At 50.8% G+C, this 21,313-nt stretch overlaps 27 non-coding genes across 27 annotated transcripts; all 27 read left to right on the top strand.

Annotated features, from left to right (window-relative positions):
* The first annotated feature begins 74 nt into the window (after positions 1-74).
* Trnaa-agc lies at positions 75-147 on the top strand. The gene has a single exon. It is a non-coding gene; the product is annotated as a tRNA-Ala (tRNA).
* A 1,013-nt stretch (positions 148-1,160) lies between these two features.
* Trnaa-ugc lies at positions 1,161-1,233 on the top strand. Its single transcript has one exon. It is a non-coding gene; the product is annotated as a tRNA-Ala (tRNA).
* Positions 1,234-1,638: 405 nt separating this feature from the next.
* On the top strand, positions 1,639-1,711 carry Trnaa-agc. Its single transcript has one exon. It is a non-coding gene; the product is annotated as a tRNA-Ala (tRNA).
* Positions 1,712-2,713: 1,002 nt separating this feature from the next.
* On the top strand, positions 2,714-2,786 carry Trnaa-ugc. Its single transcript has one exon. It is a non-coding gene; the product is annotated as a tRNA-Ala (tRNA).
* Positions 2,787-3,191: 405 nt separating this feature from the next.
* Trnaa-agc lies at positions 3,192-3,264 on the top strand. The gene has a single exon. It is a non-coding gene; the product is annotated as a tRNA-Ala (tRNA).
* Positions 3,265-4,277: 1,013 nt separating this feature from the next.
* Positions 4,278-4,350, top strand: Trnaa-ugc. The gene has a single exon. It is a non-coding gene; the product is annotated as a tRNA-Ala (tRNA).
* A 405-nt stretch (positions 4,351-4,755) lies between these two features.
* Positions 4,756-4,828, top strand: Trnaa-agc. The gene has a single exon. It is a non-coding gene; the product is annotated as a tRNA-Ala (tRNA).
* Positions 4,829-5,830: 1,002 nt separating this feature from the next.
* Positions 5,831-5,903, top strand: Trnaa-ugc. The gene has a single exon. It is a non-coding gene; the product is annotated as a tRNA-Ala (tRNA).
* A 405-nt stretch (positions 5,904-6,308) lies between these two features.
* Trnaa-agc lies at positions 6,309-6,381 on the top strand. The gene has a single exon. It is a non-coding gene; the product is annotated as a tRNA-Ala (tRNA).
* A 1,002-nt stretch (positions 6,382-7,383) lies between these two features.
* Trnaa-ugc lies at positions 7,384-7,456 on the top strand. The gene has a single exon. It is a non-coding gene; the product is annotated as a tRNA-Ala (tRNA).
* A 405-nt stretch (positions 7,457-7,861) lies between these two features.
* Trnaa-agc lies at positions 7,862-7,934 on the top strand. The gene has a single exon. It is a non-coding gene; the product is annotated as a tRNA-Ala (tRNA).
* Positions 7,935-8,936: 1,002 nt separating this feature from the next.
* On the top strand, positions 8,937-9,009 carry Trnaa-ugc. Its single transcript has one exon. It is a non-coding gene; the product is annotated as a tRNA-Ala (tRNA).
* Positions 9,010-9,414: 405 nt separating this feature from the next.
* Positions 9,415-9,487, top strand: Trnaa-agc. The gene has a single exon. It is a non-coding gene; the product is annotated as a tRNA-Ala (tRNA).
* A 1,002-nt stretch (positions 9,488-10,489) lies between these two features.
* On the top strand, positions 10,490-10,562 carry Trnaa-ugc. The gene has a single exon. It is a non-coding gene; the product is annotated as a tRNA-Ala (tRNA).
* A 416-nt stretch (positions 10,563-10,978) lies between these two features.
* Trnaa-agc lies at positions 10,979-11,051 on the top strand. The gene has a single exon. It is a non-coding gene; the product is annotated as a tRNA-Ala (tRNA).
* Positions 11,052-12,064: 1,013 nt separating this feature from the next.
* Positions 12,065-12,137, top strand: Trnaa-ugc. Its single transcript has one exon. It is a non-coding gene; the product is annotated as a tRNA-Ala (tRNA).
* A 405-nt stretch (positions 12,138-12,542) lies between these two features.
* On the top strand, positions 12,543-12,615 carry Trnaa-agc. Its single transcript has one exon. It is a non-coding gene; the product is annotated as a tRNA-Ala (tRNA).
* A 1,002-nt stretch (positions 12,616-13,617) lies between these two features.
* Trnaa-ugc lies at positions 13,618-13,690 on the top strand. The gene has a single exon. It is a non-coding gene; the product is annotated as a tRNA-Ala (tRNA).
* A 416-nt stretch (positions 13,691-14,106) lies between these two features.
* Trnaa-agc lies at positions 14,107-14,179 on the top strand. The gene has a single exon. It is a non-coding gene; the product is annotated as a tRNA-Ala (tRNA).
* A 1,013-nt stretch (positions 14,180-15,192) lies between these two features.
* Positions 15,193-15,265, top strand: Trnaa-ugc. Its single transcript has one exon. It is a non-coding gene; the product is annotated as a tRNA-Ala (tRNA).
* Positions 15,266-15,670: 405 nt separating this feature from the next.
* Trnaa-agc lies at positions 15,671-15,743 on the top strand. Its single transcript has one exon. It is a non-coding gene; the product is annotated as a tRNA-Ala (tRNA).
* Positions 15,744-16,745: 1,002 nt separating this feature from the next.
* Trnaa-ugc lies at positions 16,746-16,818 on the top strand. Its single transcript has one exon. It is a non-coding gene; the product is annotated as a tRNA-Ala (tRNA).
* A 416-nt stretch (positions 16,819-17,234) lies between these two features.
* Trnaa-agc lies at positions 17,235-17,307 on the top strand. Its single transcript has one exon. It is a non-coding gene; the product is annotated as a tRNA-Ala (tRNA).
* A 1,013-nt stretch (positions 17,308-18,320) lies between these two features.
* On the top strand, positions 18,321-18,393 carry Trnaa-ugc. The gene has a single exon. It is a non-coding gene; the product is annotated as a tRNA-Ala (tRNA).
* A 405-nt stretch (positions 18,394-18,798) lies between these two features.
* Positions 18,799-18,871, top strand: Trnaa-agc. The gene has a single exon. It is a non-coding gene; the product is annotated as a tRNA-Ala (tRNA).
* Positions 18,872-19,873: 1,002 nt separating this feature from the next.
* On the top strand, positions 19,874-19,946 carry Trnaa-ugc. The gene has a single exon. It is a non-coding gene; the product is annotated as a tRNA-Ala (tRNA).
* Positions 19,947-20,362: 416 nt separating this feature from the next.
* Positions 20,363-20,435, top strand: Trnaa-agc. Its single transcript has one exon. It is a non-coding gene; the product is annotated as a tRNA-Ala (tRNA).
* The last annotated feature ends 878 nt before the right edge of the window (positions 20,436-21,313 follow it).

Genomic DNA, 21,313 nt, shown 5'->3' with positions numbered 1-21,313 from the left:
GTTTGTCAGCGGAATAATGGGAGTGCAAGGGTCTGTGTCATTGATATGGCTGTATGTAGCGCAGTTCGTCAGCAGGGGGCGTAGCTCAGATGGTAGAGCGCTCGCTTAGCATGCGAGAGGTACTGGGATCGATACCCAGCGCCTCCAGAATTTTTAACACACCAACATGCGCACACTGCCATGCAAGTGGAATAATTCACAGCCAGAAAATGTGTCAAGGCAGATACGAGCCAACGATTAGCAGCCACAATTGGCAAGCGTGCTGTAATGCGCACGAAGCACCCTCCTCCCACCACTACACTTAATTTAGAAACAGTACAAGTGTTCCCATAAGATTCTCAAACCTATGTCGCAAAGATCAGCCTTGCGCCGAATTCACAAAAATCCCACTGCACATTCCAATTCTTGACGTGCAGTCGGCTGCTACTGGTGTTGCTAGTTGTGACTGCTGATGACAGATGCCGTAGCAATCAATTCATGGAGTGAGTTGTATGTTTTGCGATACTCTGTCTCTGACAAGCAAGCAGAGGTGACATAGGCGCGAACACAGGAAGCTTGCAGCCCCTCGCTGCCTGCAGACACCGAACAGCCACACTAGGAGGGCGGCCTAAGTCGTAGGCGAAATGTGCTCATTCGCTTGTGTGCGACGTCAAGCTCTAAATAAGGCTGTCACTAGCGTGAGCGTTGCGTGAGCGTCGTGTAAAGTCGGAAAAGTCGTCTGCGTGGGTGAGTGCCATGTTTGGGGAGCGTTTCGTAGTTTGCGCAGTGCAATGGAGACGCGGAAAGTTGTTGTGGCCCAGTCTTTTGCAGTTGGACGACAAGAGTGGTACACAGTAGTAAAGTGCGAGGCAGTGAGTTGGCATGAACAGTCGAGTGCACAATGGGTCTTCAGATGTGCTTGTTACCTCAGGTGCTGTGTGATTGTCGACATGGAGTGAAAACGGAGCAACTTGTGACTGTCCCTTCAATTTAAGACGTTAAAGACGGACGGAATTTGCAGTCGTAATACCAGAGCATCGAAACTACTTGGAACTCTTGCGTATGTGAACGTGTCCGCGCCTTTGTACTCTGGTCCCTTCACCCCTGCAAACCAACCAACCATCGTGTCCGTGCACATAAGAGTAGCAAAGAACGGAGAACAGCGCAGCTTGGTTGTGCTTGGGGGCGTAGCTAAGTTGGTAGAGCGTTCGCTTTGCATGTGAAAGGTCCCGGGTTCAAGCCCCGGCGCCTCCATGTTTTGTGGTAAGTGTTGGTCGCGGCGAGCCTAAAGGCACGCAAGATGTTGCAAAGCCAGCGTCACAGACTCGTATACTGACGTAAGGAGAGCAAGACGTAAATGTGAGGACCGGCTGTTGTCGAGGTGTCATCGAGTGCAAATCTGCCTTAGGTATAACGGCCTAACCTCAATGAAGTCTAGAGAGTGGACAACACGTTCGTCTACCCCAGAGCGTTGGCCGAACGCTATTTTCGACGTCGTGCGTGCCACTTTGATTTTGGCCAACTACGATTCGATACAGAATGCAGGAAACCTGAAAGACACCCTCACGGACACATTGAGAGTAGTGTTTGTCAGCGGAATAATGGGAGTGCAAGGGTCTGTGTCATTGATATGGCTGTATGTAGCGCAGTTCGTCAGCAGGGGGCGTAGCTCAGATGGTAGAGCGCTCGCTTAGCATGCGAGAGGTACTGGGATCGATACCCAGCGCCTCCAGAATTTTTAACACACCAACATGCGCACACTGCCATGCAAGTGGAATAATTCACAGCCAGAAAATGTGTCAAGGCAGATACGAGCCAACGATTAGCAGCCACAATTGGCAAGCGTGCTGTAATGCGCACGAAGCACCCTCCTCCCACCACTACACTTAATTTAGAAACAGTACAAGTGTTCCCATAAGATTCTCAAACCTATGTCGCAAAGATCAGCCTTGCGCCGAATTCACAAAAATCCCACTGCACATTCCAATTCTTGACGTGCAGTCGGCTGCTACTGGTGTTGCTAGTTGTGACTGCTGATGACAGATGCCGTAGCAATCAATTCATGGAGTGAGTTGTATGTTTTGCGATACTCTGTCTCTGACAAGCAAGCAGAGGTGACATAGGCGCGAACACAGGAAGCTTGCAGCCCCTCGCTGCCTGCAGACACCGAACAGCCACACTAGGAGGGCGGCCTAAGTCGTAGGCGGAATGTGCTCATTCGCTTGTGTGCGACGTCAAGCTCTAAATAAGGCTGTCACTAGCGTGAGCGTCGTGTAAAGTCGGAAAAGTCGTCTGCGTGGGTGAGTGCCATGTTTGGGGAGCGTTTCGTAGTTTGCGCAGTGCAATGGAGACGCGGAAAGTTGTTGTGGCCCAGTCTTTTGCAGTTGGACGACAAGAGTGGTACACAGTAGTAAAGTGCGAGGCAGTGAGTTGGCATGAACAGTCGAGTGCACAATGGGTCTTCAGATGTGCTTGTTACCTCAGGTGCTGTGTGATTGTCGACATGGAGTGAAAACGGAGCAACTTGTGACTGTCCCTTCAATTTAAGACGTTAAAAACGGACGGAATTTGCAGTCGTAATACCAGAGCATCGAAACTACTTGGAACTCTTGCGTATGTGAACGTGTCCGCGCCTTTGTACTCTGGTCCCTTTACCCCTGCAAACCAACCAACCATCGTGTCCGTGCACATAAGAGTAGCAAAGAACGGAGAACAGCGCAGCTTGGTTGTGCTTGGGGGCGTAGCTCAGTTGGTAGAGCGTTCGCTTTGCATGTGAAAGGTCCCGGGTTCAAGCCCCGGCGCCTCCATGTTTTGTGGTAAGTGTTGGTCGCGGCGAGCCTAAAGGCACGCAAGATGTTGCAAAGCCAGCGTCACAGACTCGTATACTGACGTAAGGAGAGCAAGACGTAAATGTGAGGACCGGCTGTTGTCGAGGTGTCATCGAGTGCAAATCTGCCTTAGGTATAACGGCCTAACCTCAATGAAGTCTAGAGAGTGGACAACACGTTCGTCTACCTCAGAGCGTTGGCCGAACGCTATTTTCGACGTCGTGCGTGCCACTTTGATTTTGGCCAACTACGATTCGATACAGAATGCAGGAAACCTGAAAGACACCCTCACGGACACATTGAGAGTAGTGTTTGTCAGCGGAATAATGGGAGTGCAAGGGTCTGTGTCATTGATATGGCTGTATGTAGCGCAGTTCGTCAGCAGGGGGCGTAGCTCAGATGGTAGAGCGCTCGCTTAGCATGCGAGAGGTACTGGGATCGATACCCAGCGCCTCCAGAATTTTTAACACACCAACATGCGCACACTGCCATGCAAGTGGAATAATTCACAGCCAGAAAATGTGTCAAGGCAGATACGAGCCAACGATTAGCAGCCACAATTGGCAAGCGTGCTGTAATGCGCACGAAGCACCCTCCTCCCACCACTACACTTAATTTAGAAACAGTACAAGTGTTCCCATAAGATTCTCAAACCTATGTCGCAAAGATCAGCCTTGCGCCGAATTCACAAAAATCCCACTGCACATTCCAATTCTTGACGTGCAGTCGGCTGCTACTGGTGTTGCTAGTTGTGACTGCTGATGACAGATGCCGTAGCAATCAATTCATGGAGTGAGTTGTATGTTTTGCGATACTCTGTCTCTGACAAGCAAGCAGAGGTGACATAGGCGCGAACACAGGAAGCTTGCAGCCCCTCGCTGCCTGCAGACACCGAACAGCCACACTAGGAGGGCGGCCTAAGTCGTAGGCGAAATGTGCTCATTCGCTTGTGTGCGACGTCAAGCTCTAAATAAGGCTGTCACTAGCGTGAGCGTTGCGTGAGCGTCGTGTAAAGTCGGAAAAGTCGTCTGCGTGGGTGAGTGCCATGTTTGGGGAGCGTTTCGTAGTTTGCGCAGTGCAATGGAGACGCGGAAAGTTGTTGTGGCCCAGTCTTTTGCAGTTGGACGACAAGAGTGGTACACAGTAGTAAAGTGCGAGGCAGTGAGTTGGCATGAACAGTCGAGTGCACAATGGGTCTTCAGATGTGCTTGTTACCTCAGGTGCTGTGTGATTGTCGACATGGAGTGAAAACGGAGCAACTTGTGACTGTCCCTTCAATTTAAGACGTTAAAGACGGACGGAATTTGCAGTCGTAATACCAGAGCATCGAAACTACTTGGAACTCTTGCGTATGTGAACGTGTCCGCGCCTTTGTACTCTGGTCCCTTCACCCCTGCAAACCAACCAACCATCGTGTCCGTGCACATAAGAGTAGCAAAGAACGGAGAACAGCGCAGCTTGGTTGTGCTTGGGGGCGTAGCTAAGTTGGTAGAGCGTTCGCTTTGCATGTGAAAGGTCCCGGGTTCAAGCCCCGGCGCCTCCATGTTTTGTGGTAAGTGTTGGTCGCGGCGAGCCTAAAGGCACGCAAGATGTTGCAAAGCCAGCGTCACAGACTCGTATACTGACGTAAGGAGAGCAAGACGTAAATGTGAGGACCGGCTGTTGTCGAGGTGTCATCGAGTGCAAATCTGCCTTAGGTATAACGGCCTAACCTCAATGAAGTCTAGAGAGTGGACAACACGTTCGTCTACCCCAGAGCGTTGGCCGAACGCTATTTTCGACGTCGTGCGTGCCACTTTGATTTTGGCCAACTACGATTCGATACAGAATGCAGGAAACCTGAAAGACACCCTCACGGACACATTGAGAGTAGTGTTTGTCAGCGGAATAATGGGAGTGCAAGGGTCTGTGTCATTGATATGGCTGTATGTAGCGCAGTTCGTCAGCAGGGGGCGTAGCTCAGATGGTAGAGCGCTCGCTTAGCATGCGAGAGGTACTGGGATCGATACCCAGCGCCTCCAGAATTTTTAACACACCAACATGCGCACACTGCCATGCAAGTGGAATAATTCACAGCCAGAAAATGTGTCAAGGCAGATACGAGCCAACGATTAGCAGCCACAATTGGCAAGCGTGCTGTAATGCGCACGAAGCACCCTCCTCCCACCACTACACTTAATTTATAAACAGTACAAGTGTTCCCATAAGATTCTCAAACCTATGTCGCAAAGATCAGCCTTGCGCCGAATTCACAAAAATCCCACTGCACATTCCAATTCTTGACGTGCAGTCGGCTGCTACTGGTGTTGCTAGTTGTGACTGCTGATGACAGATGCCGTAGCAATCAATTCATGGAGTGAGTTGTATGTTTTGCGATACTCTGTCTCTGACAAGCAAGCAGAGGTGACATAGGCGCGAACACAGGAAGCTTGCAGCCCCTCGCTGCCTGCAGACACCGAACAGCCACACTAGGAGGGCGGCCTAAGTCGTAGGCGGAATGTGCTCATTCGCTTGTGTGCGACGTCAAGCTCTAAATAAGGCTGTCACTAGCGTGAGCGTCGTGTAAAGTCGGAAAAGTCGTCTGCGTGGGTGAGTGCCATGTTTGGGGAGCGTTTCGTAGTTTGCGCAGTGCAATGGAGACGCGGAAAGTTGTTGTGGCCCAGTCTTTTGCAGTTGGACGACAAGAGTGGTACACAGTAGTAAAGTGCGAGGCAGTGAGTTGGCATGAACAGTCGAGTGCACAATGGGTCTTCAGATGTGCTTGTTACCTCAGGTGCTGTGTGATTGTCGACATGGAGTGAAAACGGAGCAACTTGTGACTGTCCCTTCAATTTAAGACGTTAAAAACGGACGGAATTTGCAGTCGTAATACCAGAGCATCGAAACTACTTGGAACTCTTGCGTATGTGAACGTGTCCGCGCCTTTGTACTCTGGTCCCTTTACCCCTGCAAACCAACCAACCATCGTGTCCGTGCACATAAGAGTAGCAAAGAACGGAGAACAGCGCAGCTTGGTTGTGCTTGGGGGCGTAGCTCAGTTGGTAGAGCGTTCGCTTTGCATGTGAAAGGTCCCGGGTTCAAGCCCCGGCGCCTCCATGTTTTGTGGTAAGTGTTGGTCGCGGCGAGCCTAAAGGCACGCAAGATGTTGCAAAGCCAGCGTCACAGACTCGTATACTGACGTAAGGAGAGCAAGACGTAAATGTGAGGACCGGCTGTTGTCGAGGTGTCATCGAGTGCAAATCTGCCTTAGGTATAACGGCCTAACCTCAATGAAGTCTAGAGAGTGGACAACACGTTCGTCTACCCCAGAGCGTTGGCCGAACGCTATTTTCGACGTCGTGCGTGCCACTTTGATTTTGGCCAACTACGATTCGATACAGAATGCAGGAAACCTGAAAGACACCCTCACGGACACATTGAGAGTAGTGTTTGTCAGCGGAATAATGGGAGTGCAAGGGTCTGTGTCATTGATATGGCTGTATGTAGCGCAGTTCGTCAGCAGGGGGCGTAGCTCAGATGGTAGAGCGCTCGCTTAGCATGCGAGAGGTACTGGGATCGATACCCAGCGCCTCCAGAATTTTTAACACACCAACATGCGCACACTGCCATGCAAGTGGAATAATTCACAGCCAGAAAATGTGTCAAGGCAGATACGAGCCAACGATTAGCAGCCACAATTGGCAAGCGTGCTGTAATGCGCACGAAGCACCCTCCTCCCACCACTACACTTAATTTAGAAACAGTACAAGTGTTCCCATAAGATTCTCAAACCTATGTCGCAAAGATCAGCCTTGCGCCGAATTCACAAAAATCCCACTGCACATTCCAATTCTTTACGTGCAGTCGGCTGCTACTGGTGTTGCTAGTTGTGACTGCTGATGACAGATGCCGTAGCAATCAATTCATGGAGTGAGTTGTATGTTTTGCGATACTCTGTCTCTGACAAGCAAGCAGAGGTGACATAGGCGCGAACACAGGAAGCTTGCAGCCCCTCGCTGCCTGCAGACACCGAACAGCCACACTAGGAGGGCGGCCTAAGTCGTAGGCGAAATGTGCTCATTCGCTTGTGTGCGACGTCAAGCTCTAAATAAGGCTGTCACTAGCGTGAGCGTCGTGTAAAGTCGGAAAAGTCGTCTGCGTGGGTGAGTGCCATGTTTGGGGAGCGTTTCGTAGTTTGCGCAGTGCAATGGAGACGCGGAAAGTTGTTGTGGCCCAGTCTTTTGCAGTTGGACGACAAGAGTGGTACACAGTAGTAAAGTGCGAGGCAGTGAGTTGGCATGAACAGTCGAGTGCACAATGGGTCTTCAGATGTGCTTGTTACCTCAGGTGCTGTGTGATTGTCGACATGGAGTGAAAACGGAGCAACTTGTGACTGTCCCTTCAATTTAAGACGTTAAAAACGGACGGAATTTGCAGTCGTAATACCAGAGCATCGAAACTACTTGGAACTCTTGCGTATGTGAACGTGTCCGCGCCTTTGTACTCTGGTCCCTTCACCCCTGCAAACCAACCAACCATCGCGTCCGTGCACATAAGAGTCGCAAAGAACGGAGATCAGCGCAGCTTGCTTGTGCTTGGGGGCGTAGCTCAGTTGGTAGAGCGTTCGCTTTGCATGTGAAAGGTCCCGGGTTCAAGCCCCGGCGCCTCCATGTTTTGTGGTAAGTGTTGGTCGCGGCGAGCCTAAAGGCACGCAAGATGTTGCAAAGCCAGCGTCACAGACTCGTATACTGACGTAAGGAGAGCAAGACGTAAATGTGAGGACCGGCTGTTGTCGAGGTGTCATCGAGTGCAAATCTGCCTTAGGTATAACGGCCTAACCTCAATGAAGTCTAGAGAGTGGACAACACGTTCGTCTACCCCAGAGCGTTGGCCGAACGCTATTTTCGACGTCGTGCGTGCCACTTTGATTTTGGCCAACTACGATTCGATACAGAATGCAGGAAACCTGAAAGACACCCTCACGGACACATTGAGAGTAGTGTTTGTCAGCGGAATAATGGGAGTGCAAGGGTCTGTGTCATTGATATGGCTGTATGTAGCGCAGTTCGTCAGCAGGGGGCGTAGCTCAGATGGTAGAGCGCTCGCTTAGCATGCGAGAGGTACTGGGATCGATACCCAGCGCCTCCAGAATTTTTAACACACCAACATGCGCACACTGCCATGCAAGTGGAATAATTCACAGCCAGAAAATGTGTCAAGGCAGATACGAGCCAACGATTAGCAGCCACAATTGGCAAGCGTGCTGTAATGCGCACGAAGCACCCTCCTCCCACCACTACACTTAATTTAGAAACAGTACAAGTGTTCCCATAAGATTCTCAAACCTATGTCGCAAAGATCAGCCTTGCGCCGAATTCACAAAAATCCCACTGCACATTCCAATTCTTTACGTGCAGTCGGCTGCTACTGGTGTTGCTAGTTGTGACTGCTGATGACAGATGCCGTAGCAATCAATTCATGGAGTGAGTTGTATGTTTTGCGATACTCTGTCTCTGACAAGCAAGCAGAGGTGACATAGGCGCGAACACAGGAAGCTTGCAGCCCCTCGCTGCCTGCAGACACCGAACAGCCACACTAGGAGGGCGGCCTAAGTCGTAGGCGAAATGTGCTCATTCGCTTGTGTGCGACGTCAAGCTCTAAATAAGGCTGTCACTAGCGTGAGCGTCGTGTAAAGTCGGAAAAGTCGTCTGCGTGGGTGAGTGCCATGTTTGGGGAGCGTTTCGTAGTTTGCGCAGTGCAATGGAGACGCGGAAAGTTGTTGTGGCCCAGTCTTTTGCAGTTGGACGACAAGAGTGGTACACAGTAGTAAAGTGCGAGGCAGTGAGTTGGCATGAACAGTCGAGTGCACAATGGGTCTTCAGATGTGCTTGTTACCTCAGGTGCTGTGTGATTGTCGACATGGAGTGAAAACGGAGCAACTTGTGACTGTCCCTTCAATTTAAGACGTTAAAAACGGACGGAATTTGCAGTCGTAATACCAGAGCATCGAAACTACTTGGAACTCTTGCGTATGTGAACGTGTCCGCGCCTTTGTACTCTGGTCCCTTCACCCCTGCAAACCAACCAACCATCGCGTCCGTGCACATAAGAGTCGCAAAGAACGGAGATCAGCGCAGCTTGCTTGTGCTTGGGGGCGTAGCTCAGTTGGTAGAGCGTTCGCTTTGCATGTGAAAGGTCCCGGGTTCAAGCCCCGGCGCCTCCATGTTTTGTGGTAAGTGTTGGTCGCGGCGAGCCTAAAGGCACGCAAGATGTTGCAAAGCCAGCGTCACAGACTCGTATACTGACGTAAGGAGAGCAAGACGTAAATGTGAGGACCGGCTGTTGTCGAGGTGTCATCGAGTGCAAATCTGCCTTAGGTATAACGGCCTAACCTCAATGAAGTCTAGAGAGTGGACAACACGTTCGTCTACCCCAGAGCGTTGGCCGAACGCTATTTTCGACGTCGTGCGTGCCACTTTGATTTTGGCCAACTACGATTCGATACAGAATGCAGGAAACCTGAAAGACACCCTCACGGACACATTGAGAGTAGTGTTTGTCAGCGGAATAATGGGAGTGCAAGGGTCTGTGTCATTGATATGGCTGTATGTAGCGCAGTTCGTCAGCAGGGGGCGTAGCTCAGATGGTAGAGCGCTCGCTTAGCATGCGAGAGGTACTGGGATCGATACCCAGCGCCTCCAGAATTTTTAACACACCAACATGCGCACACTGCCATGCAAGTGGAATAATTCACAGCCAGAAAATGTGTCAAGGCAGATACGAGCCAACGATTAGCAGCCACAATTGGCAAGCGTGCTGTAATGCGCACGAAGCACCCTCCTCCCACCACTACACTTAATTTATAAACAGTACAAGTGTTCCCATAAGATTCTCAAACCTATGTCGCAAAGATCAGCCTTGCGCCGAATTCACAAAAATCCCACTGCACATTCCAATTCTTGACGTGCAGTCGGCTGCTACTGGTGTTGCTAGTTGTGACTGCTGATGACAGATGCCGTAGCAATCAATTCATGGAGTGAGTTGTATGTTTTGCGATACTCTGTCTCTGACAAGCAAGCAGAGGTGACATAGGCGCGAACACAGGAAGCTTGCAGCCCCTCGCTGCCTGCAGACACCGAACAGCCACACTAGGAGGGCGGCCTAAGTCGTAGGCGAAATGTGCTCATTCGCTTGTGTGCGACGTCAAGCTCTAAATAAGGCTGTCACTAGCGTGAGCGTCGTGTAAAGTCGGAAAAGTCGTCTGCGTGGGTGAGTGCCATGTTTGGGGAGCGTTTCGTAGTTTGCGCAGTGCAATGGAGACGCGGAAAGTTGTTGTGGCCCAGTCTTTTGCAGTTGGACGACAAGAGTGGTACACAGTAGTAAAGTGCGAGGCAGTGAGTTGGCATGAACAGTCGAGTGCACAATGGGTCTTCAGATGTGCTTGTTACCTCAGGTGCTGTGTGATTGTCGACATGGAGTGAAAACGGAGCAACTTGTGACTGTCCCTTCAATTTAAGACGTTAAAAACGGACGGAATTTGCAGTCGTAATACCAGAGCATCGAAACTACTTGGAACTCTTGCGTATGTGAACGTGTCCGCGCCTTTGTACTCTGGTCCCTTCACCCCTGCAAACCAACCAACCATCGCGTCCGTGCACATAAGAGTCGCAAAGAACGGAGATCAGCGCAGCTTGCTTGTGCTTGGGGGCGTAGCTCAGTTGGTAGAGCGTTCGCTTTGCATGTGAAAGGTCCCGGGTTCAAGCCCCGGCGCCTCCATGTTTTGTGGTCAGTGCGTGGTAAGTGTTGGTCGCGGCGAGCCTAAAGGCACGCAAGATGTTGCAAAGCCAGCGTCACAGACTCGTATACTGACGTAAGGAGAGCAAGACGTAAATGTGAGGACCGGCTGTTGTCGAGGTGTCATCGAGTGCAAATCTGCCTTAGGTATAACGGCCTAACCTCAATGAAGTCTAGAGAGTGGACAACACGTTCGTCTACCTCAGAGCGTTGGCCGAACGCTATTTTCGACGTCGTGCGTGCCACTTTGATTTTGGCCAACTACGATTCGATACAGAATGCAGGAAACCTGAAAGACACCCTCACGGACACATTGAGAGTAGTGTTTGTCAGCGGAATAATGGGAGTGCAAGGGTCTGTGTCATTGATATGGCTGTATGTAGCGCAGTTCGTCAGCAGGGGGCGTAGCTCAGATGGTAGAGCGCTCGCTTAGCATGCGAGAGGTACTGGGATCGATACCCAGCGCCTCCAGAATTTTTAACACACCAACATGCGCACACTGCCATGCAAGTGGAATAATTCACAGCCAGAAAATGTGTCAAGGCAGATACGAGCCAACGATTAGCAGCCACAATTGGCAAGCGTGCTGTAATGCGCACGAAGCACCCTCCTCCCACCACTACACTTAATTTAGAAACAGTACAAGTGTTCCCATAAGATTCTCAAACCTATGTCGCAAAGATCAGCCTTGCGCCGAATTCACAAAAATCCCACTGCACATTCCAATTCTTTACGTGCAGTCGGCTGCTACTGGTGTTGCTAGTTGTGACTGCTGATGACAGATGCCGTAGCAATCAATTCATGGAGTGAGTTGTATGTTTTGCGATACTCTGTCTCTGACAAGCAAGCAGAGGTGACATAGGCGCGAACACAGGAAGCTTGCAGCCCCTCGCTGCCTGCAGACACCGAACAGCCACACTAGGAGGGCGGCCTAAGTCGTAGGCGAAATGTGCTCATTCGCTTGTGTGCGACGTCAAGCTCTAAATAAGGCTGTCACTAGCGTGAGCGTTGCGTGAGCGTCGTGTAAAGTCGGAAAAGTCGTCTGCGTGGGTGAGTGCCATGTTTGGGGAGCGTTTCGTAGTTTGCGCAGTGCAATGGAGACGCGGAAAGTTGTTGTGGCCCAGTCTTTTGCAGTTGGACGACAAGAGTGGTACACAGTAGTAAAGTGCGAGGCAGTGAGTTGGCATGAACAGTCGAGTGCACAATGGGTCTTCAGATGTGCTTGTTACCTCAGGTGCTGTGTGATTGTCGACATGGAGTGAAAACGGAGCAACTTGTGACTGTCCCTTCAATTTAAGACGTTAAAGACGGACGGAATTTGCAGTCGTAATACCAGAGCATCGAAACTACTTGGAACTCTTGCGTATGTGAACGTGTCCGCGCCTTTGTACTCTGGTCCCTTCACCCCTGCAAACCAACCAACCATCGTGTCCGTGCACATAAGAGTAGCAAAGAACGGAGAACAGCGCAGCTTGGTTGTGCTTGGGGGCGTAGCTCAGTTGGTAGAGCGTTCGCTTTGCATGTGAAAGGTCCCGGGTTCAAGCCCCGGCGCCTCCATGTTTTGTGGTAAGTGTTGGTCGCGGCGAGCCTAAAGGCACGCAAGATGTTGCAAAGCCAGCGTCACAGACTCGTATACTGACGTAAGGAGAGCAAGACGTAAATGTGAGGACCGGCTGTTGTCGAGGTGTCATCGAGTGCAAATCTGCCTTAGGTATAACGGCCTAACCTCAATGAAGTCTAGAGAGTGGACAACACGTTCGTCTACCCCAGAGCGTTGGCCGAACGCTATTTTCGACGTCGTGCGTGCCACTTTGATTTTGGCCAACTACGATTCGATACAGAATGCAGGAAACCTGAAAGACACCCTCACGGACACATTGAGAGTAGTGTTTGTCAGCGGAATAATGGGAGTGCAAGGGTCTGTGTCATTGATATGGCTGTATGTAGCGCAGTTCGTCAGCAGGGGGCGTAGCTCAGATGGTAGAGCGCTCGCTTAGCATGCGAGAGGTACTGGGATCGATACCCAGCGCCTCCAGAATTTTTAACACACCAACATGCGCACACTGCCATGCAAGTGGAATAATTCACAGCCAGAAAATGTGTCAAGGCAGATACGAGCCAACGATTAGCAGCCACAATTGGCAAGCGTGCTGTAATGCGCACGAAGCACCCTCCTCCCGCCACTACACTTAATTTAGAAACAGTACAAGTGTTCCCATAAGATTCTCAAACCTATGTCGCAAAGATCAGCCTTGCGCCGAATTCACAAAAATCCCACTGCACATTCCAATTCTTGACGTGCAGTCGGCTGCTACTGGTGTTGCTAGTTGTGACTGCTGATGACAGATGCCGTAGCAATCAATTCATGGAGTGAGTTGTATGTTTTGCGATACTCTGTCTCTGACAAGCAAGCAGAGGTGACATAGGCGCGAACACAGGAAGCTTGCAGCCCCTCGCTGCCTGCAGACACCGAACAGCCACACTAGGAGGGCGGCCTAAGTCGTAGGCGAAATGTGCTCATTCGCTTGTGTGCGACGTCAAGCTCTAAATAAGGCTGTCACTAGCGTGAGCGTCGTGTAAAGTCGGAAAAGTCGTCTGCGTGGGTGAGTGCCATGTTTGGGGAGCGTTTCGTAGTTTGCGCAGTGCAATGGAGACGCGGAAAGTTGTTGTGGCCCAGTCTTTTGCAGTTGGACGACAAGAGTGGTACACAGTAGTAAAGTGCGAGGCAGTGAGTTGGCATGAACAGTCGAGTGCACAATGGGTCTTCAGATGTGCTTGTTACCTCAGGTGCTGTGTGATTGTCGACATGGAGTGAAAACGGAGCAACTTGTGACTGTCCCTTCAATTTAAGACGTTAAAAACGGACGGAATTTGCAGTCGTAATACCAGAGCATCGAAACTACTTGGAACTCTTGCGTATGTGAACGTGTCCGCGCCTTTGTACTCTGGTCCCTTCACCCCTGCAAACCAACCAACCATCGCGTCCGTGCACATAAGAGTCGCAAAGAACGGAGATCAGCGCAGCTTGCTTGTGCTTGGGGGCGTAGCTCAGTTGGTAGAGCGTTCGCTTTGCATGTGAAAGGTCCCGGGTTCAAGCCCCGGCGCCTCCATGTTTTGTGGTCAGTGCGTGGTAAGTGTTGGTCGCGGTGAGCCTAAAGGCACGCAAGATGTTGCAAAGCCAGCGTCACAGACTCGTATACTGACGTAAGGAGAACAAGACGTAAATGTGAGGACCGGCTGTTGTCGAGGTGTCATCGAGTGCAAATCTGCCTTAGGTATAACGGCCTAACCTCAATGAAGTCTAGAGAGTGGACAACACGTTCGTCTACCTCAGAGCGTTGGCCGAACGCTATTTTCGACGTCGTGCGTGCCACTTTGATTTTGGCCAACTACGATTCGATACAGAATGCAGGAAACCTGAAAGACACCCTCACGGACACATTGAGAGTAGTGTTTGTCAGCGGAATAATGGGAGTGCAAGGGTCTGTGTCATTGATATGGCTGTATGTAGCGCAGTTCGTCAGCAGGGGGCGTAGCTCAGATGGTAGAGCGCTCGCTTAGCATGCGAGAGGTACTGGGATCGATACCCAGCGCCTCCAGAATTTTTAACACACCAACATGCGCACACTGCCATGCAAGTGGAATAATTCACAGCCAGAAAATGTGTCAAGGCAGATACGAGCCAACGATTAGCAGCCACAATTGGCAAGCGTGCTGTAATGCGCACGAAGCACCCTCCTCCCACCACTACACTTAATTTAGAAACAGTACAAGTGTTCCCATAAGATTCTCAAACCTATGTCGCAAAGATCAGCCTTGCGCCGAATTCACAAAAATCCCACTGCACATTCCAATTCTTGACGTGCAGTCGGCTGCTACTGGTGTTGCTAGTTGTGACTGCTGATGACAGATGCCGTAGCAATCAATTCATGGAGTGAGTTGTATGTTTTGCGATACTCTGTCTCTGACAAGCAAGCAGAGGTGACATAGGCGCGAACACAGGAAGCTTGCAGCCCCTCGCTGCCTGCAGACACCGAACAGCCACACTAGGAGGGCGGCCTAAGTCGTAGGCGAAATGTGCTCATTCGCTTGTGTGCGACGTCAAGCTCTAAATAAGGCTGTCACTAGCGTGAGCGTTGCGTGAGCGTCGTGTAAAGTCGGAAAAGTCGTCTGCGTGGGTGAGTGCCATGTTTGGGGAGCGTTTCGTAGTTTGCGCAGTGCAATGGAGACGCGGAAAGTTGTTGTGGGCCAGTCTTTTGCAGTTGGACGACAAGAGTGGTACACAGTAGTAAAGTGCGAGGCAGTGAGTTGGCATGAACAGTCGAGTGCACAATGGGTCTTCAGATGTGCTTGTTACCTCAGGTGCTGTGTGATTGTCGACATGGAGTGAAAACGGAGCAACTTGTGACTGTCCCTTCAATTTAAGACGTTAAAGACGGACGGAATTTGCAGTCGTAATACCAGAGCATCGAAACTACTTGGAACTCTTGCGTATGTGAACGTGTCCGCGCCTTTGTACTCTGGTCCCTTCACCCCTGCAAACCAACCAACCATCGTGTCCGTGCACATAAGAGTAGCAAAGAACGGAGAACAGCGCAGCTTGGTTGTGCTTGGGGGCGTAGCTCAGTTGGTAGAGCGTTCGCTTTGCATGTGAAAGGTCCCGGGTTCAAGCCCCGGCGCCTCCATGTTTTGTGGTAAGTGTTGGTCGCGGCGAGCCTAAAGGCACGCAAGATGTTGCAAAGCCAGCGTCACAGACTCGTATACTGACGTAAGGAGAGCAAGAGGTAAATGTGAGGACCGGCTGTTGTCGAGGTGTCATCGAGTGCAAATCTGCCTTAGGTATAACGGCCTAACCTCAATGAAGTCTAGAGAGTGGACAACACGTTCGTCTACCCCAGAGCGTTGGCCGAACGCTATTTTCGACGTCGTGCGTGCCACTTTGATTTTGGCCAACTACGATTCGATACAGAATGCAGGAAACCTGAAAGACACCCTCACGGACACATTGAGAGTAGTGTTTGTCAGCGGAATAATGGGAGTGCAAGGGTCTGTGTCATTGATATGGCTGTATGTAGCGCAGTTCGTCAGCAGGGGGCGTAGCTCAGATGGTAGAGCGCTCGCTTAGCATGCGAGAGGTACTGGGATCGATACCCAGCGCCTCCAGAATTTTTAACACACCAACATGCGCACACTGCCATGCAAGTGGAATAATTCACAGCCAGAAAATGTGTCAAGGCAGATACGAGCCAACGATTAGCAGCCACAATTGGCAAGCGTGCTGTAATGCGCACGAAGCACCCTCCTCCCACCACTACACTTAATTTAGAAACAGTACAAGTGTTCCCATAAGATTCTCAAACCTATGTCGCAAAGATCAGCCTTGCGCCGAATTCACAAAAATCCCACTGCACATTCCAATTCTTTACGTGCAGTCGGCTGCTACTGGTGTTGCTAGTTGTGACTGCTGATGACAGATGCCGTAGCAATCAATTCATGGAGTGAGTTGTATGTTTTGCGATACTCTGTCTCTGACAAGCAAGCAGAGGTGACATAGGCGCGAACACAGGAAGCTTGCAGCCCCTCGCTGCCTGCAGACACCGAACAGCCACACTAGGAGGGCGGCCTAAGTCGTAGGCGAAATGTGCTCATTCGCTTGTGTGCGACGTCAAGCTCTAAATAAGGCTGTCACTAGCGTGAGCGTCGTGTAAAGTCGGAAAAGTCGTCTGCGTGGGTGAGTGCCATGTTTGGGGAGCGTTTCGTAGTTTGCGCAGTGCAATGGAGACGCGGAAAGTTGTTGTGGCCCAGTCTTTTGCAGTTGGACGACAAGAGTGGTACACAGTAGTAAAGTGCGAGGCAGTGAGTTGGCATGAACAGTCGAGTGCACAATGGGTCTTCAGATGTGCTTGTTACCTCAGGTGCTGTGTGATTGTCGACATGGAGTGAAAACGGAGCAACTTGTGACTGTCCCTTCAATTTAAGACGTTAAAAACGGACGGAATTTGCAGTCGTAATACCAGAGCATCGAAACTACTTGGAACTCTTGCGTATGTGAACGTGTCCGCGCCTTTGTACTCTGGTCCCTTCACCCCTGCAAACCAACCAACCATCGCGTCCGTGCGCATAAGAGTCGCAAAGAACGGAGATCAGCGCAGCTTGCTTGTGCTTGGGGGCGTAGCTCAGTTGGTAGAGCGTTCGCTTTGCATGTGAAAGGTCCCGGGTTCAAGCCCCGGCGCCTCCATGTTTTGTGGTCAGTGCGTGGTAAGTGTTGGTCGCGGTGAGCCTAAAGGCACGCAAGATGTTGCAAAGCCAGCGTCACAGACTCGTATACTGACGTAAGGAGAACAAGACGTAAATGTGAGGACCGGCTGTTGTCGAGGTGTCATCGAGTGCAAATCTGCCTTAGGTATAACGGCCTAACCTCAATGAAGTCTAGAGAGTGGACAACACGTTCGTCTACCTCAGAGCGTTGGCCGAACGCTATTTTCGACGTCGTGCGTGCCACTTTGATTTTGGCCAACTACGATTCGATACAGAATGCAGGAAACCTGAAAGACACCCTCACGGACACATTGAGAGTAGTGTTTGTCAGCGGAATAATGGGAGTGCAAGGGTCTGTGTCATTGATATGGCTGTATGTAGCGCAGTTCGTCAGCAGGGGGCGTAGCTCAGATGGTAGAGCGCTCGCTTAGCATGCGAGAGGTACTGGGATCGATACCCAGCGCCTCCAGAATTTTTAACACACCAACATGCGCACACTGCCATGCAAGTGGAATAATTCACAGCCAGAAAATGTGTCAAGGCAGATACGAGCCAACGATTAGCAGCCACAATTGGCAAGCGTGCTGTAATGCGCACGAAGCACCCTCCTCCCACCACTACACTTAATTTAGAAACAGTACAAGTGTTCCCATAAGATTCTCAAACCTATGTCGCAAAGATCAGCCTTGCGCCGAATTCACAAAAATCCCACTGCACATTCCAATTCTTGACGTGCAGTCGGCTGCTACTGGTGTTGCTAGTTGTGACTGCTGATGACAGATGCCGTAGCAATCAATTCATGGAGTGAGTTGTATGTTTTGCGATACTCTGTCTCTGACAAGCAAGCAGAGGTGACATAGGCGCGAACACAGGAAGCTTGCAGCCCCTCGCTGCCTGCAGACACCGAACAGCCACACTAGGAGGGCGGCCTAAGTCGTAGGCGAAATGTGCTCATTCGCTTGTGTGCGACGTCAAGCTCTAAATAAGGCTGTCACTAGCGTGAGCGTTGCGTGAGCGTCGTGTAAAGTCGGAAAAGTCGTCTGCGTGGGTGAGTGCCATGTTTGGGGAGCGTTTCGTAGTTTGCGCAGTGCAATGGAGACGCGGAAAGTTGTTGTGGCCCAGTCTTTTGCAGTTGGACGACAAGAGTGGTACACAGTAGTAAAGTGCGAGGCAGTGAGTTGGCATGAACAGTCGAGTGCACAATGGGTCTTCAGATGTGCTTGTTACCTCAGGTGCTGTGTGATTGTCGACATGGAGTGAAAACGGAGCAACTTGTGACTGTCCCTTCAATTTAAGACGTTAAAGACGGACGGAATTTGCAGTCGTAATACCAGAGCATCGAAACTACTTGGAACTCTTGCGTATGTGAACGTGTCCGCGCCTTTGTACTCTGGTCCCTTCACCCCTGCAAACCAACCAACCATCGTGTCCGTGCACATAAGAGTAGCAAAGAACGGAGAACAGCGCAGCTTGGTTGTGCTTGGGGGCGTAGCTCAGTTGGTAGAGCGTTCGCTTTGCATGTGAAAGGTCCCGGGTTCAAGCCCCGGCGCCTCCATGTTTTGTGGTAAGTGTTGGTCGCGGCGAGCCTAAAGGCACGCAAGATGTTGCAAAGCCAGCGTCACAGACTCGTATACTGACGTAAGGAGAGCAAGAGGTAAATGTGAGGACCGGCTGTTGTCGAGGTGTCATCGAGTGCAAATCTGCCTTAGGTATAACGGCCTAACCTCAATGAAGTCTAGAGAGTGGACAACACGTTCGTCTACCCCAGAGCGTTGGCCGAACGCTATTTTCGACGTCGTGCGTGCCACTTTGATTTTGGCCAACTACGATTCGATACAGAATGCAGGAAACCTGAAAGACACCCTCACGGACACATTGAGAGTAGTGTTTGTCAGCGGAATAATGGGAGTGCAAGGGTCTGTGTCATTGATATGGCTGTATGTAGCGCAGTTCGTCAGCAGGGGGCGTAGCTCAGATGGTAGAGCGCTCGCTTAGCATGCGAGAGGTACTGGGATCGATACCCAGCGCCTCCAGAATTTTTAACACACCAACATGCGCACACTGCCATGCAAGTGGAATAATTCACAGCCAGAAAATGTGTCAAGGCAGATACGAGCCAACGATTAGCAGCCACAATTGGCAAGCGTGCTGTAATGCGCACGAAGCACCCTCCTCCCACCACTACACTTAATTTAGAAACAGTACAAGTGTTCCCATAAGATTCTCAAACCTATGTCGCAAAGATCAGCCTTGCGCCGAATTCACAAAAATCCCACTGCACATTCCAATTCTTTACGTGCAGTCGGCTGCTACTGGTGTTGCTAGTTGTGACTGCTGATGACAGATGCCGTAGCAATCAATTCATGGAGTGAGTTGTATGTTTTGCGATACTCTGTCTCTGACAAGCAAGCAGAGGTGACATAGGCGCGAACACAGGAAGCTTGCAGCCCCTCGCTGCCTGCAGACACCGAACAGCCACACTAGGAGGGCGGCCTAAGTCGTAGGCGAAATGTGCTCATTCGCTTGTGTGCGACGTCAAGCTCTAAATAAGGCTGTCACTAGCGTGAGCGTCGTGTAAAGTCGGAAAAGTCGTCTGCGTGGGTGAGTGCCATGTTTGGGGAGCGTTTCGTAGTTTGCGCAGTGCAATGGAGACGCGGAAAGTTGTTGTGGCCCAGTCTTTTGCAGTTGGACGACAAGAGTGGTACACAGTAGTAAAGTGCGAGGCAGTGAGTTGGCATGAACAGTCGAGTGCACAATGGGTCTTCAGATGTGCTTGTTACCTCAGGTGCTGTGTGATTGTCGACATGGAGTGAAAACGGAGCAACTTGTGACTGTCCCTTCAATTTAAGACGTTAAAAACGGACGGAATTTGCAGTCGTAATACCAGAGCATCGAAACTACTTGGAACTCTTGCGTATGTGAACGTGTCCGCGCCTTTGTACTCTGGTCCCTTCACCCCTGCAAACCAACCAACCATCGCGTCCGTGCGCATAAGAGTCGCAAAGAACGGAGATCAGCGCAGCTTGCTTGTGCTTGGGGGCGTAGCTCAGTTGGTAGAGCGTTCGCTTTGCATGTGAAAGGTCCCGGGTTCAAGCCCCGGCGCCTCCATGTTTTGTGGTCAGTGCGTGGTAAGTGTTGGTCGCGGTGAGCCTAAAGGCACGCAAGATGTTGCAAAGCCAGCGTCACAGACTCGTATACTGACGTAAGGAGAACAAGACGTAAATGTGAGGACCGGCTGTTGTCGAGGTGTCATCGAGTGCAAATCTGCCTTAGGTATAACGGCCTAACCTCAATGAAGTCTAGAGAGTGGACAACACGTTCGTCTACCTCAGAGCGTTGGCCGAACGCTATTTTCGACGTCGTGCGTGCCACTTTGATTTTGGCCAACTACGATTCGATACAGAATGCAGGAAACCTGAAAGACACCCTCACGGACACATTGAGAGTAGTGTTTGTCAGCGGAATAATGGGAGTGCAAGGGTCTGTGTCATTGATATGGCTGTATGTAGCGCAGTTCGTCAGCAGGGGGCGTAGCTCAGATGGTAGAGCGCTCGCTTAGCATGCGAGAGGTACTGGGATCGATACCCAGCGCCTCCAGAATTTTTAACACACCAACATGCGCACACTGCCATGCAAGTGGAATAATTCACAGCCAGAAAATGTGTCAAGGCAGATACGAGCCAACGATTAGCAGCCACAATTGGCAAGCGTGCTGTAATGCGCACGAAGCACCCTCCTCCCACCACTACACTTAATTTAGAAACAGTACAAGTGTTCCCATAAGATTCTCAAACCTATGTCGCAAAGATCAGCCTTGCGCCGAATTCACAAAAATCCCACTGCACATTCCAATTCTTGACGTGCAGTCGGCTGCTACTGGTGTTGCTAGTTGTGACTGCTGATGACAGATGCCGTAGCAATCAATTCATGGAGTGAGTTGTATGTTTTGCGATACTCTGTCTCTGACAAGCAAGCAGAGGTGACATAGGCGCGAACACAGGAAGCTTGCAGCCCCTCGCTGCCTGCAGACACCGAACAGCCACACTAGGAGGGCGGCCTAAGTCGTAGGCGAAATGTGCTCATTCGCTTGTGTGCGACGTCAAGCTCTAAATAAGGCTGTCACTAGCGTGAGCGTTGCGTGAGCGTCGTGTAAAGTCGGAAAAGTCGTCTGCGTGGGTGAGTGCCATGTTTGGGGAGCGTTTCGTAGTTTGCGCAGTGCAATGGAGACGCGGAAAGTTGTTGTGGGCCAGTCTTTTGCAGTTGGACGACAAGAGTGGTACACAGTAGTAAAGTGCGAGGCAGTGAGTTGGCATGAACAGTCGAGTGCACAATGGGTCTTCAGATGTGCTTGTTACCTCAGGTGCTGTGTGATTGTCGACATGGAGTGAAAACGGAGCAACTTGTGACTGTCCCTTCAATTTAAGACGTTAAAGACGGACGGAATTTGCAGTCGTAATACCAGAGCATCGAAACTA

The sequence above is a fragment of the Schistocerca americana genome, unplaced genomic scaffold, assembly GCF_021461395.2.
Source record: "Schistocerca americana isolate TAMUIC-IGC-003095 unplaced genomic scaffold, iqSchAmer2.1 HiC_scaffold_305, whole genome shotgun sequence".
Taxonomy (NCBI): Eukaryota; Metazoa; Arthropoda; class Insecta; order Orthoptera; family Acrididae; genus Schistocerca; species Schistocerca americana.
This window is presented reverse-complemented; position numbering and strand designations above follow the sequence as displayed.